The 12333-nt window shown below is 40.3% G+C and overlaps 1 protein-coding gene across 3 annotated transcripts in view; it reads left to right on the top strand.

Moving 5' to 3' along the window:
• KHDRBS2 (KH RNA binding domain containing, signal transduction associated 2) overlaps positions 1-12333 on the top strand; it is a 795143-nt gene that overhangs the window by 7330 nt on the left and 775480 nt on the right. The window lies entirely within an intron of this gene.

The raw sequence follows: 12333 nt of genomic DNA, 5'->3' as shown, positions 1-12333 counted from the left end.
CTGCTCCTGAGGGTAGACGCCCGGGTTTCCACGTGGCCTCTGCCAGTGGAACAGAACCCTCGTTGCCCATTCAGGCCTCTAGTTCTCCTGAAGAGAAGGGATACCCCTTCACAGCAGGGGAAAGCTGGACAACTCAGCTCCCTATTTAACCTTTCTTGACTGAAGTGAGCATAAGACACTGGTTTTGGGGTCTGGTTTTGTTTTCTATGTCTGTGTTCTTTGGCTAGGGGAGGAAATTTGCCATTTTAATTTTTTTCTGTTTTGCAAGGTTGCCCTCTTTCTAGTGCTGCAGCTGGAAAGAGCAGGCTTTGCTTGATCCTTCGTTGTTGTTTCCTTCTGTCGACGTTTTTGGTTTGGTAGCCTTTGCAGCTCCCACTTTGGTGTATACGAAGCACAAGAAAAACTGGGAAACCACCACCTAGTTCCCATGGTACCCAGCAGGCCTGCCTTCTTCTACAAATTCTTCTGTGTTTGTTTTATGTATAATATCCAGTCGCCATTCATTTGTGTTTTAATATATTTCATTATAAGGTTTTCTTGTGAAGGTAGGTTCATTCTTATACATTAATATTTCATTAATTAATTATGTAAGAATAAGCATAACCAGGATAAATCCATTTGGGTAATCAGAATGCAATATCTGATAAAAATTTTTGGTTTAATTAAGTATAAATCTAGACTGGAGCTCTGTGTCCCTGTGGCAACTGTAGAAAGGAAGGACATTTTAGAAACCCCTGGAGATGACTCCATAGTGTCTCTAGCCTTTCCTATGTCCTTATTTGTTCTTGTTTGAATACAGACAAGAAATGTAGCTCAATTGGAATTATGTTGAGATCAGTCAGTTTGTTTAAAGCTATTATCAGTGTAAGACAATATATTAATAGATTGTAACATGATCCTTTTCTTGCAGCAATCGTGAATTTCAATAAAATAAGTATTAAATAGAAATAGATTAAAAGTTTTAATAGAGTGCTGGTTAATAACTGATCTCCCAAATGAATATTAGCAAATACCTATGTTATATGACTTTTTCATTTTATCCAATGGAGTGTTCTGAAATAGTCATGTTTTATTTGTCAAAAAGTTGAGACGCCACAGCTCCATATACTTTTGCTCAATTTTTAAAAACTATTTTGGGAAACAAATCATTTGTAGCATATTCTCCAGTGCTTACCTTACTCTCCGGAACACTACTTCCAAAAAATTTCTGCAGTTCAGAGTGATTAAAAAAAATTCAAGAACACCTGAATGACAAAGTTTTAGGTCCCTTACTATAGATATAGTTCAGCTACAGTTTGGGGGATCAGTCTGTAGAGCAAAAACTCGACCACACTGAACTATGTGATTACAGTTGCCCTTGAATGTGTGTTGGTAACGCTGGTCCTCAGTGTGTGATATTGGTATGTGAAGAGATGTCAGATGTTTAATTTGTTAGTTTTTAAAAATATATATGATATAAATTAGCAGTAAATGGTGACAGCAGCTGGAGTTTACAGACTGTTAGTGACACAGGGATTCTGAGGAAGTCCTGGTTATCATAGATCCTTGCCCTCATCATCTCTCTGTCATCATTGATGGGGGGATACTCTTTGTCAGGCACTAAACTAGATGTAGACATGTCTACCACTGTTTATCCACTCATAATCCTATAAGATAGTTATTAGTGTTACCCTGTCTTACAAATGAGAAAAATTAACAATTAAATAAGTTAATCTATTTCAGATCACTCTGAAAATAAATTATAAAGCTGAAACCCAGGTTTTCTCATCCAGAGGCTCCTAAAGTGGTTAAAGCATGCTGTCTCCTGTGGGAGAAATGCAAGCCTTATCAGTTCAGTTCAGTCGCTCAGTCCTGTCTGACTATTTGCGACCCCATGAATCAGAGCATGCCAGGCCTCCCTGTCCAACACCAATTCCTGGAGTTCACTCAAACTCATGTCCATAGAGTCAGTGATTCAATCCAGCCATCTCATTCTCTGTCATACCCTTCTCTTCCTGCCCCCAATCCCTCCCAGCATCAGAGTCTTTTCCAGTGAGTCAACTCTTTACATGAGGTGGAAGTTATGGGAGTTTCAGCTTTAGCATCAGTTCTTCCAATTAACACCCTGGACTTATCTCCTTTAGAATGGACTGGTTGGATCTCCTTGCAGTCCAAGGGACTCTCAAGAGTCTGCTCCAGCACCACAGTTCAAAAACATCAATTCTTCGGCGATCAGCTTTCTTCACAGTCCAACTCTCACATCCATACATGACCACTGGAAAAGCCATAGCCTTAACTAGATGGACCTTTGTTGGCAAAATAATGTCTCTGCTTTTTAATATGCTGTCTATGTTGGTCATAACGTTCCTTCCAAGGAGTAAGCGTCTTTTAATTTCATGGCTGAAATCAGCATCCACAGTGATATTGGAGCCCCCCAAAATAAAGTCTGACACTGTTTCCACTGTTTCCCCATCTATTTCCCATGAAGTGATGGGACCAGATGCCATGATCTTAGTTTCCTGAATGTTGAGCTTTAAGCCAACTTTTTCACTCTTCTCTTTCACTTTCATCAAGAGGCTTTTTAGTTCTTATTCACTTTATACAGTGAGGGTGGTGTCATCTGCATATCTGAGGTTATTGATATTTCTCCCAGCAATCTTGATTCCAGCTTGTGCTTCTTCCAGCCCAGCGTTCCTCATGATGAACTCTGCATATAATTTAAATAAGCAGGGTGACAATATACAGCCTTGACATACTCCTTTTCCTATTTGGAACCAGTCTGTTTTTCCATGTCCAGTTCTAACTGGCACTTCCTGACCTGCATATAGATTTCTCAAGAGGCAGGTCAGATGGTCTGGTATTCCTGTCTCTTTCAGAATTTTCCACAATTTATTGTGATCCACACAGTGAAAAGGAAGCCTTATAGGAAGGTCAAATATTAACATGCAAAACTAAGAGAAGGAGATCAGTGTGGTGGTACCCTTAATTTTAATTTCTGAAATATGTTTCTGAAGGGGAATATTGGGTGAGTTCTTCCACAACATCTTTAAATAAGTATAGTTTATAAAAGGTAAGTACATTTATAAAGGGGGACATTTACCTTAGTACAGTTCAGTTCAGTTGCTCCGTTGTGTCTGACTCTTTGTGATCCCATCAACTGCAGCACACCAGGCCTCTCTGTCCATCACCAACTCCTGGAGTTTACTCAAACTCATGTCCATTGGGTCGGTGATGCCATCCAACCATCTCATCCTCTGTCATCCCCTTCTACTCCCACCTTCAACCTTTCCCAGCATGAGGGTCTTTTCCAATGAGTCAGTTATTTCCAACAGGTGGCCAAAGTACTGGAGTTTCAGCTTCAGCATCAGTCCTTACAATGAACACAAAGGACTGATTTCCTTTAGAAGAGACTGGTTGGATCCCCTTACAGTCCAAGGGACTCTCATGAGTCTCATCCAACACCACAGTTCAAAAACATCAATTCTTTGGTTCTCAGCTTTATCATCCAACTCTCACATCCATACATAACTACTGGAAAAACCATAGCTTTGTTGAGATGGATCTTTGTTGTCAAAGTAATGTCTCTGCTTTTCAATATACTGTCTAGCTTGGTTATAGCTTTTCTTCCAGGGAGCAAACATCTTTAATTTCATGGCTGCAGTCACCATCTGCAGTGATTTCGGAGCCCCCAAAAAATAAAGTCAGTTGTTGTTTCCCCATCTATTTGCCATAAAGTGATGGGACCAGATTCTGTGATCTTAGTTTTCTGAATGTTGAGTTTTAAGCCAACTTTCCCCCTCTCCTTTTTCGCTTTCTTCTTTCCTTTTTGCCATAAGGGTAGTGTTATCTGCATACCTGAGGTTATTGATATTTCTCCCTGCAATCTTGATTCCAGCCTGTGCTTCTTCCAGCCCAGCGTTCCTCACGATGTGCTCTGCATATAAGTTAAATATGCAGGGTGACAATATACAACCTTGACGTACTGCTTTCCCAATTTGGAACCAGTCTGTTTTTCCCTGTCCAGTTCTAACTGTTGCTTCCTGCCCTGCATACAGATTTCTCAGGAGGCATGTCAGATGGTCTGGTATTCCCATCTCTTTCAGAATTTTCCACAGTTTGTTGTGATCCACACAGTCAAAGGCTTTGGCATAGTTAATAAAGAAGAAATAGATGTTTTTTTTCTGGAACTATCTTACTTTTTCCACGATCCAGCGGATGTTGGCAATTTGATATCTGGTACCTCTGCCTTTTCTAAATCCAGCTTGAACACCTCAGTTTACATACTGTTGAAGTTTGGCTTGTAGAATTTTGAGCATTAATTTGAAATGAATGAAATTTTGCTGTAGTTTGAGCATTCTTTGTCGTTGCCTTTCTTTGGGACTGGAATGAAAACTGATCATTTCCAGTCCTGTGGCCATTGCTGAGGTTTCCAAATTTGCTGGCATATTTAATGCAGCACTTTCACAACATTATCTTTTAGAATTTGAAATAGCTCAAGTGGAATTCCATCACCTCCACTAACTTTGTTCCTAAGGGCCACTTGAAGTCGCAATCCAGGATGTCTGGCTCTAGGTGAGAGATCACACCATCTTGATTATCTGAGTCGGGAAGTTCTTTTTTGTATAGTTATTCTGTGTATTCTTGCCACTTCTTAATATTTTCTGCTTCTGTTAGGTCCATACCGCTTCTGTCCTTTGTTGAGCCCATCTTTGAATGAAATGTTTCCTTGGTATCTCTAATTTTCTTGAAGAGATCTCTAGTCTTTCCCATTCTGTTGTTTTCCTGTATTTCTTTGCACTGATCACTGAGGAAGGCTTTTCTTATCTCTCCTTTCTATTCTTTTGAACTCTTCATTCAAGTGGTTATATCTTTCCTTTTCTCCTTTGCCTTTCACTTCTCTTCTTCTCAGAATTATTTGCAAGGCCTCCTCTGACAACCATTTTGCCTTTTTGCACTTTTTCTTCTTGGCGATTGTCTTGATCCCTGCCTCCTGTATAATGTCACGAACCTCTATCCATAGTTCTTCAGGAACTCTGTCTATCAAACCTAATCCCTTGAATCTATTTCTCGCTAGGTTTGATAGACAGAGTTCCTGAAGAACTATGGAACAGTGGAAATCCCTTGAATCTATTTCTTGCTTCCACTGTATAGTCACAAGGAATTTGATTTAGGTCATACCAGAATGGTCGAGTGGTTTTCCCCACTGTCTTCAATTTAAGTCTGAATTTGGCAATAAGGAGTTCATGATCTTAGCCACAGTCAGCTCCTGGTCTTGTTTTGCTGACTGTGTGTATATTGTCCATCTTTGACTGCAAAGAATATAATCAAGCTGATTTCGGTGTTGACCATCTGGTGATGTCCATGTGTGGAGTTTTCTCTTGTGTTGTTCTAAGAGGGTGTTTACTATGACCAGTGCGTTCTCTTGGCAAAACTCTATTAGCCTTTTCCCTCCTTCATTCTGTACTCCAAGGCCAAATTTCCCTGTTACTCCAGGTATCTCTTGACTTCCTACTTTTGCATTACAGTCCCCTATAATGAAAAGGACATATTTTTTGGATGTTAGTTCTGGAAGGTCTTGTAGGTCTTCATAGATCTATTGAGCTTCATCTTTCAGCATTATTGGTTGGGGCATAGACTTGGATTACTGTGATATAGAATGGTTTGCCTTGGAAAAGAACAGAAATCATTCTGTCGTTTTTGAGATTGCATCCAAGTACTTCATTTTGGACTGTTTTGTTGACTGCGATGGTTACTTCATTTCTTCTAAGGGATTCTTCCCCCAGTAGTAGGTGTAATAGTCATTGAGTTAAATTCACCCTTTCCAATCCATTTTAGTTCTCTGATTGCCAAAATGTTGATGTTCACTCTTGCCATCTCCAGTTTGACCACTTCCAATTTGCCTTGATTCATGGACCTAACTTTCCAGGTTCCTATGCAGTATTGCTATTTACACGATTGGACTTTACTTCCATCTCCAGTCACGTCCACAATTGATATTGTTTTTCCTTTGGCTCTGTCTCTTCATTCTTTCTGCATTTATTTCTCCACTGATCTCCCATAGCATACTGGGCACCTGCTGACCTGGGGAGTTCATCTTTCAGTTCCTATCTTTTTGCCTTTTCATACTGTTCATGGGGTTCTCAAGGCAAGAATACTGAAGTGGTTTGCCATTCCCTTCTCCAGTGGATCACGTTTTTTCAGAACTCTCCAACATGTCCCTAACTCCGTGAAACTACCTTAGTATAGAGTTGTGTTAAGGATTATTGAGAAGGCCTAACTTTTCAGAGGAGAAGGCAATGGCAAGCCACTCCAGTACTCTTGCCTAGGAAATTCCATGGATGGAGGAGCCTGGTAGGCTGCAGTCCATGGGGTCGCTAAGAGTCGGACACGACTGAGTGACTTCACTTTCACTTTCACACATTGGAGAAGGAAATGGCAACCCACTCCAGTGTTCTTGCCTGGAGAGTCCCAGGGATGGGGGAGCCTGGTGGGCTTCTGTCTATGGAGTCACACAGAGTCGGACACGAATGAAGTGACTTAGCAGCAGCAGCAGTAACAGAAACTTTTCAGAATGTCTTACACTCACTGTTGTTTCTGAGGAAGTTTGGGGATGAGGCGGCCAGAGTTTGGAATATTGAAGTCTTTTTTTTTTTTTTGATCTAAAATAAGGATTGGAGAAGTTTCTCTTATTTGTTGAGACATTTTTCTCTCTACATTTTTTTTCTTTTAAGGAGAACTGTTTAACTTGCCAAATTCTTCTAGGAAGGAAGAACAACTGTTGCTCCTCTCTTGTGTCTTGAGGGAGTGTTTGTTTAAAATTTGATAGTTGATCAGAGTTCGCATATTGTCAGAACTTGAGAACCCAGCAGCATGGCCTTATTCAAATGTTTCCAAAGGTTCTGAAGCTTAATATTTATTCTCTGAAGCAGATTGGTCAGTATTATGCACTGTTATCAGGATTGCACAGTTGATTCCCATTTCCTTCAAATCATTGAATATTAGGTTTTACTCTTCTAATAGAAAAGCAGAATGTGTTTTCTCTCAATTATAGCTATTTTTAGCAGGTTCACTGTATGTCAGAAAATGATAAGCCCTGATCCAACTCCAGGAGACAGAGCCTATGTGACAGAAACTCAGCAGAGGCTGAAGGAGAACCCTGTTCTTTTTGAGAAGAAAGGAATGACTAGAATAATAATTGTTTTTCTTGAACACACACTATGGGTCATGTCCTTACATTATATCCAAAAAGGCAGGTGGTATTGTCCCTATATTATGGGAAAGATAAAGAGGAAGATTGCAGGGTAGCATAATTCATTTGGCATTTTAAAGTAAGAAGTCAGAGGTTTCATAAATGTCCAATTTTAATGTGAAGGTGTCAAAAAGTAACCATTAAACACTGAAATGTTAAAGATACTGCAGAATATGAGTTGTTTAAGTAAGAACCAAGAGCTTGCTTTAAAAACTTTTAGGAGAGTTAAAGGTCTATTACTAGATAATTTTTTTTTCCTTTAAAGTAATTTCCTTCAGAAAATTTAAGGAATTTGATTTTTTAGAAATTTGGTTCACATACAGCAATACACTCATTGTATAAGTTCTGACTATAAAATGGAAACAGTAGCATGAATACATAACAGAATTTAGTTGTGACTGTTTAGGCATGTGAATGTTTTAAATGGGAAAATTTATGTGAGTGTTGAACTAGGTGTCATCCATATCTCCACATAGTCTAAGTTTTCCTTTCTAGAAGTCAAAAACTAGATGCTGTGTTTTTATCCATCCAAGATCTGGTGGAAAAGGGGGGTGTTAAGGAGTTGTGTGAGCAAAGTCAAAGTTGCTCAGTTGTGTTTGACTCTTGCGACCCCATGGCCTATACAGTCCATGGAATTCCCCAGGGTAAAATGCTGGAGTGTGTAGCTGTTCCCTTCTCCAGGGTATCTTCCCAACCCAGGGATTTAACCCAGGTCTCCCTCATTGAGGGTGGATTCTTTACCAGCTGAGCCACCAGGAAAGCCCAAAGAATTGTGTGAAGATGGAACATATTTGACAGGCTGAGGCAGAAGACATTTGTTACATGCAGTTGTTTTGAAATGGACTTCAAGAGGAGAGATGACTCTGTAGAAGCTAGTATTCAGAAATTAGTGAAAGATTGAAAATTATATCTATATAAAGAAAATCTGATAGAAAAAAATCACTGTGATGATTAAGAGCCATTTAATGGAATTAGATGAGGTGATAAATATTTGGAATGAGAATCAATAAGCCAAATTGTTTCTCTTTGAGTAAAATGAGCAGTCTGTGTGTGTGTGTGTGTGAAGCAAAAACTAACCAGGTGATAAATGAGAAACAATACAGACTTGGCCAGTTGGTTGCTATTACCTGTAGTCTCTATTACTATCTGAGACCTACACTTAGATGGAGGACAAGAGATAGAGGACAGAGTTACAGCTTATTAAATACACAGTCTCCATAGGATTGGAGAAATGCAGTGATAAGGCAGATAGATAATGCTTTAGGAGCCCACAGAGATCCTGGGTAGTCTCAGTGGGAGGACTGTATTAGCTGAGATGTAATGCACAAGTAAGATATGGTGGGGATTCAGTGAAGGAGGGGTTTTAATCTAGGAGAAGGATATACAGATATAGGAAACAACACTTCCAAAGCCTGAAAAAAAATAACATTTTTAAAAATAGGTAGAATTTGTGTGATTTTATGATTTACAATAAATAAATATATTTATATGTTTGGTCATCGTATCTGTTTCTGGCCAGAGCCCCTAAAATTCTTGGAATATCGTAAGTGAGAAGAGCTGGAAAGGCATTTTTTGTAATATAAATAAAGTGACTTTTTGAAGTAGGAAACTTAAGGACAGAGGCTGGTTGCCAGGGGAACCATCTTATAATTAGAGAATAGGAATTTTCTGGCCCCTCTCTTCCTCCAGTTCAGTCCAGTTCAGTCGCTCAGTCGTGTCTGACTCTCCGTGACGCCATGAATCACAGCACACCAGGCCTCCCTGTCCATCACCAACTCCCGGAGTTCACTCAAACTCATGTCCACAGAGTCGGTGATGCCATCCAGCCATCTCATTCTCTGTCGTCCCCTTCTCCTCCCGCCCCCAACCTTTCCCAGCATCAGAGTCTTTTCCAGTGAGTCAACTCATCGCATGAGGTGACCAAAGTATTGGAGTTTCAGCTTTAGCATTAGTCCTTCCAATGAACACCCAGGATTGATCTCCTTTAGAATTGACTGGTTGGATCTCCTTGCAGTCCAAGGGACTCTCAAGAGTCTTCTCCAACTTACTATCCCCCGAAACCTTTGAGGAGAGGGGCTGAAGGTTGAATCAGTTACCAGTGGCCATGCTGATTTAATCAACTGTGCCTGCGTAATGAAATCTTGGTATTAGTGCACAGAGGAACTGGGTTCATATTGCATCCAGACCCGTAACTCAAGGAGATCTGGGGAGAATGGTGAGCTCCCAGAGGGTTTGGAAGCTCTGCACCCTTTCCTAGACCTGCCCTGGGCATCTCTTCCATTCTTAATTCCTGAGCATGTCACTCTGTAATAAACCTTTACTACATAGTTAATATTTCAACCACAAACCTTGGAAACACAATACATATGTCTTTTCACGCTGTAATGCTGCTTAGTGTGGAGAAATGTTCCTAATACAAACTTTAAAGATCGAAATGTCCAGCACATTCTTGTGCTCATCTTGTGCTCACTGTGGATCATTGATCAAAATGGAAACCGTAAATTTCTACATTGACTGTAGAATCACAAATTCAAGGGGAAAATGTATCAAGAAAGTGGCACTGGTCAACAGAGTCACGTGAGACGACATGTCAGTAAGAACCCTTGGAGGAAGAAGTAGGTGCCTGCAGTAGATGTTGGATTAGGAGAGAATCAGAGGGTCAAAGAGTGTGTTCTTCCTTCTTTCTAAGGTCAGTATAGTCTTGAAAGTTATCCATGTTGCTGCATTTTTCAGTAGTTCATTTTTTCTTGCTGAGTAATGTTCCATCGTATCAATATCTCACAATTTGATAGTCATATATCTTGTGGATGGACATCTGGATTGTCTTCAGTGTTCGCTTATTATGAGCAGACTGCTATGAATATTCATGTGCCAGATTTATGCAGACATGCATTCTCTTTATATGAAGCAGAATTGCTGGGTCTTAGAGTGTGAATGTGTGTGTGTATTGTATATATATATAATGTAAATAAGGTTAACCATATATATATATATATATATATATACAAACACATTGTAATATATATTTATATAATATAGTGTAAATAAGGTTAACCATGTGTGTATATATATATTCACACATACACACATTGTATGAGATTGCAGAATAATTTCCTACAGTGATTACACTTTTTTGTCTGTCACCAACATTGCATGAAAACACTAGTAGTTCCACTTGCTTGCCAACAGTTGAAGTTCTCAGTCTTAGAAAGCATCACTACGAACAAAGCTAGTGGAGGTGGTGGAATTCCAGTTGAGCTATTTTAAATCTTGAAAGATGATGCTGTGAAAGTGCTGCACTCAATATGCCAGCAAATTTGGAAAACTCAGCAGTGGCCACAGGACTGGAAAAGGTCAGTCTTCATTCCAATCCCAAAGAAAGGCAATGCCAAAGAATGCTCAAACTACCGCATAATTGCACTCATCTCACACGCTAGTAAAGTCATGCTCAAAATTCTCCAAGCCAGGCTTCAGCAATATGTGAACCGTGAACTTCCAGATATTCAAGCAGGTTTTAGAAAAGGCAGAGGCACGAGAGATCAAATTGCCAACATCCGCTGGATCATAGAGAAAGCAAGAGAGTTCCAGAAAAACATCTATTTCTGCTTCATTGACTATGCCAAAGCCTTTGACTGTGTGGATCACAATAAACTGTGGAAAATTCTGAAAGAGATGGGAATCCCAGACCACCTGACCTGCCTCTTGAGAAACCTGTATGCAGGTTAGGAAGCAGCAGTCAGAACTGCACATGGAACAACAGACTGGTTTCAAATAGGAAAAGGAGTACGTCAAAGTTGTATATTGTTACCCTGCTTATTTAACTTCTATGCAGAGTACATCATGAGGAACGCTGGGTGGAAGAAGCACAAGCTGGAATCAAGATTGCCGGGAGAAATATCAATAACCTCAGATATGCAGATGACAGCACCCTTATGGCAGAAAGTGAAGAGGAACTCAAAAGCCTCTTGAGGTAAGTGAAAGAGGAGAGTGAAAAGGTTGGCTTGAAGCTCCACATTCAGAAAACAAAGATCATGGCATCTGGTCCCATCACTTCATGGGAAGTAGATAGAAAAACAGTGGAAACAGTGTCAGACTTTAATTTTGGGGGCTCCAAAATCACTGCGGATCCTGATTGCAGCCAGGAAATTAAAAGACACTTACTCCTTGGAAGGAAAGTTGTGACCAACCTAGATAGTATATTAAAAAGCAGAGACATTACTTTGCCAACCAAGGTCTGTCTAGTCAAGGCTATGGTTTTTCCACTGGTCATGTATGGATGTGAGAGTTGGATTGTGAAGAAAACTGATCACCGAAGCATTGATACTTTTGAACTGTGGTGCTGGAGAAGACTCTTGAGAGTCCCTTGGACTGCAAGGAGATCCAACCAGTCCATTCTAAAGGAGATCAATCCTGGGAATTCATTGAAAGGACTGATGCTGAAGTTGAAACTCCAATATTTTGGCCACCTCATGAGACGAGTTGACTCACTGGAAAAGACTCTGATGCTGGGAGTGATTGTGGCCGGGAGAAGACAGGGACGACAGAGAATGAGATGGCTGGATGGCATTACCAACTCGATGGACATGAGTTTGAGTGAACTCCGCGAGTTGGTGATGGAAAGCGAGGCCTGGTGTGCTGTGATTCATGGGGTCCCAAAGAGTCGGACACAACTGAGCAACTGAACTGAACTGATTCTAGTATTTCAGTGGTAACTTATTGTATATTTTGTTTGTTTGAATCATTTTTAATTTTTTTTTTTTTTTAATTTAAGTAGGGGCTTCCCTGTGGTTCAGCTAGTAGAATTCGCCTGCAATATGGGATACCTGGGTTGATCTCTGGGATGGGAAGATCCCCTGGAGAAGGGAAAGGCTCCCCACTCCAGTATTCTGGCCTGGGGAATTCCATGGACTGTATAGTTTATGTGGTCACAAAGAGTTGGGCACGACTGAGCAACTTTCCAGAGACTGCAATGGCAACCCACTCCAGTACTCTTACCTGGAAAATGCCATGGAATGAGGAGCCTCGTAGGCTGCAGTCCATGGTGTCACGAAGAGTCGGACACGACTGAACGACTTCACTTTCACTTTTCACTTTCACACATTGGA

The sequence above is a fragment of the Moschus berezovskii genome, chromosome 23, assembly GCF_049115385.1.
Source record: "Moschus berezovskii isolate FMDL1 chromosome 23, NW_MosBer_1.0, whole genome shotgun sequence".
In the NCBI taxonomy this organism is placed as follows: Eukaryota; Metazoa; Chordata; class Mammalia; order Artiodactyla; family Moschidae; genus Moschus; species Moschus berezovskii.
Note: the sequence above shows the minus strand (reverse complement) of the source record. Positions and strands in the feature narration are given on the sequence as shown.